The 3,460-nt window shown below is 33.5% G+C and overlaps 1 long non-coding RNA gene across 1 annotated transcript; it reads left to right on the plus strand.

Moving 5' to 3' along the window:
• Window positions 1–926: 926 nt before the first annotated feature.
• LOC126892441 (uncharacterized) lies at window positions 927–2,754 on the plus strand. The gene is made up of 2 exons (XR_007700831.1): window positions 927–1,077; window positions 1,729–2,754. It is a non-coding gene; the product is annotated as an uncharacterized LOC126892441 (long non-coding RNA).
• Window positions 2,755–3,460: the final 706 nt, after the last annotated feature.

The raw sequence follows: 3,460 nt of genomic DNA on the forward strand, positions 1-3,460 counted from the left end.
AGCATATTTAGTGTCAAAGTCATAGCCAACTAGATAGAATATTGTATGTTTTTATTAATACTAAACACACCAACAATCTTAACTACGTAGGTATTTTGATTTATCAACCTCATCATCATCATGGTGCTACAGCCCTTAGAGGGCCTCGACCTTCTCAAGCGTTCTACGCCATTCTGTTCTGTCCCTTGCCTGCACTTTACAGTTGCCGACTCCGATCTTCTCGGCATCTTGTGTTACCCCGTCCATCCACCTCAACTTTGGTCTACCCCGTCTTCTCATTCCCACGGGTTGAGCTGTTAGAATCCTTTTTATCATGTTCGATTCAGAGGCTCGGGCTACATGTCCTGCCCACTGCAGGCGATTTCGCTTAATTATAGTGATATCTTTTCCACCAAACGTTTGCTTGTAGATATTCTGCAGTTCAAAGTTATATCTACGCCTCCATATTCCGTTCTCACAAACCGCTCCGAATATCTTGCGTAGTACCTTTCTTTCAAAAATTGATAGAGCGGATTCATCTGTTTTAGTTAGCGTCCATGCCTCTGAACCATATGTGAGAACGGGGACTATCAATGTTCTATACAGCCTTATACGAGTATTTTAAGACAGACGTTTGTTAGATAAGTACTTTGATAGACCATGATAACATATAACATTCCGTTAACTTCTAATCATTTTTATTGTTATGCGATTTAAATTTTAATAATGTTCTGTTATTAAATTCTACTTGAAACAATTACTAATAAATATTTCGTCTTTCACTGACGTCATCACAAACCTATAGATTAGCAGACCTGTACGTTTTGTACCTTGTGTACTCCTGGCGGTAAACCCATGAACCGTATTGTGACATGGTCGGCGTAGAACGGAAAATAAGATATCACTTTGGTCGGAGCCTTCAACCGAATAAGTACCTAGTAGCAGATAACCTATTCACGTAAAAGTGGCGAATATTTCATTCTTGTTTCAAGTCATAGTATTATTTTGAAAAGAAATTATCCAAGTTTATTACGTATGTGTTTAGTGGGCTGAAGAAACGAGGTTGGAGGTTCGCAGCAGTGATTTGTGGTTTATCTGGTAAATAATTTTTTGTTTTTACACGCTACTATAACGCCATATTTGTTTTTTACGTCTTCAAAAAAAATTTTACTATTAAATCTTGCAGTGAGCTTATTAATTCAGGCTGGTATCTTTTAAATATTTCATTGTCTGTAATATCCACTAAGAGGGAAAGTATTTTGTCATAAATCTTAAAAAATTACCTCTCTTAATTTGTGGGGTTATGTTACATCACATATTACCCAATTCCAATTTTATATATTATAATCATGAAGTTCTGAAACACAGTAAATTCCGTACATCATATCCACCGATCCTGTTCCGATATTTGGTATTTTCATAAATTTTTACACTACTTTGGCATTATTCCCTATCATTTAATAACTATACTATTTTTTATGAAAAGCTATTTCCAAAGTAAATATATTCAGCATTTAAATTTTAGACTTACTTGTCTACATATTATCGAGTCAAGGCCATTTTATATGCCAATCTTATGACAAGGTCACCAAACAGTCTAGTGGAAGATTGTTTTTTCCTTTCTAATGAGATAGCTTTTTCTGATTCTTCTTTATTCTAAATAAAAACTTCCTGATTTTTGTTTTTCTTTCTCTGACTTTTCCCTACATTATTACAAGGAAGTAAAACCAGGATTCTATTTGTTTTTAGCCACTGGGGAAAATCTTTTAACTACTCCTACCACCTGAGAAGGACCGCTTTTCGACCAAGTCACCTAGGGGACAAGTACTAGAGGAACATGTAATTTTTGTTCTTCATTATCCTGCATTTTGGAGAATTGCCGTGTTACGGTTGACTGCGTAGCACCATTCTGTGCTTAAGACTTTACTGAGAAGTAGTAAGGAAAACTTGTGGGGACAATATCAGGTCAATCGGGTTTGTTTCGGGAACTTTTTATATTTAACAGTGCAATAGTTATCTACCTATACCAGTACACTTATACACTTATTTTTTTTATAATATCCAGAACATTTAAGTAAGTAACATACACATAATTCAATAGCGCTCCCACACCTGTATGTCTCTTTGTAAAAGAGGATAATTTGGGCCCAAATAACCTTTTCCCATACAGTAGTTCCTTACATTTATTTTTTATTAATATTATTAGACTTGTTTCCCATATTTTTCATATAACTATATATATATTTTAATATTATTAGCTTGTTTCTTGTAATTTAAATTCTCAATCTGTTTGCTTAACTTAAATTCATTTGTTATTAAATTAAATTCAATCCCTAATCCCTATCCCTTCAGGATAGCTATTAGTTTTACTTGGTCATTATTAAAAACCACGAGTCAGAAAAAGGATCTTTATCATCCAGGACTGCGTTGGTTCAGTTAGGTGTTGCCTATTCAACTCATTGAGTTATATATATTTGTATGGTTCATCCTAGGTAGGTATTTTAGTATTGATTTCTTGTAGTATTTAACGTTGCTGTACGTATTACAATCGTACGATTATTTGGTGAAGGTTGTTGTTTAACCTTAGTGTAAGTTGGGGGTACGCTCCATATAAGAGCTACCCCAGTACTAATGTAATTATAGTTGTATACTCATATTCAGATAAGTAGTTAAGTCAAATTGTCATTTTAGAGTTACATAGGTTGTATTTTTTCTAACTCAGAGGTTGTCAATAATCTAGGTAGTTATATTTTAATAAATATTTATTTGTTTGTATATCAATTATTTTTTTTTCCATTTTTGAATTTAATAATTTAATATATTGAATAATTTACAGCAGTGTAAGATACCTGGGAGTTCGGTCCATCCCTACTTCTGGCGCCCGCAATTTAGTCTATTTATCTCTTATATTTTTCTATTTTTATTATATTAATATTTATTCTATCTATTTTATAAGCCTCTCTTTTTATATTCATATTTCTGGTTCTAGTCATCATCCCTCTTTAGTTTAAGCTACTGTTCTTCGACAGGCATGCAAACGAGCCGTACCCATCCTTGAGTGTCAAGTCGTTCTCTTGCATTTCTTGCTAGCCAATTCTATTTAGTTTGCCTCTGTCTCCCCATACTTCTATTATCAGTTCCTCACCCACTCACTCATTTCACCTTAGCATTCTAGTTCTACAAATACTACTGCAAAGTAGTTTTTTGTTACATCGGCAGCCCAACTTGGTGCCAACCTTTTATAGGTTCTAAGACAGTAGTTCTTTTAGTTCATTTTTTTTTCTTTTATTTATATTATTCCCTTCTGATATCTTTTTATACATTCTGTTCTGATTTATTTTGTCTTTAACTATTTACTAATACTAAACAGGTACACTGTCACTGCTGTATCTATTAATTAGTTGAGATTTTGAAACCTCGTTTATAGTTTTGTTATACAGCTTACATTCTGGGTTGAATTTGAAACGAAGTATAAGTAACT

Source organism: Diabrotica virgifera, chromosome 9 (genome assembly GCF_917563875.1).
Source record: "Diabrotica virgifera virgifera chromosome 9, PGI_DIABVI_V3a".
Taxonomy (NCBI): Eukaryota; Metazoa; Arthropoda; class Insecta; order Coleoptera; family Chrysomelidae; genus Diabrotica; species Diabrotica virgifera.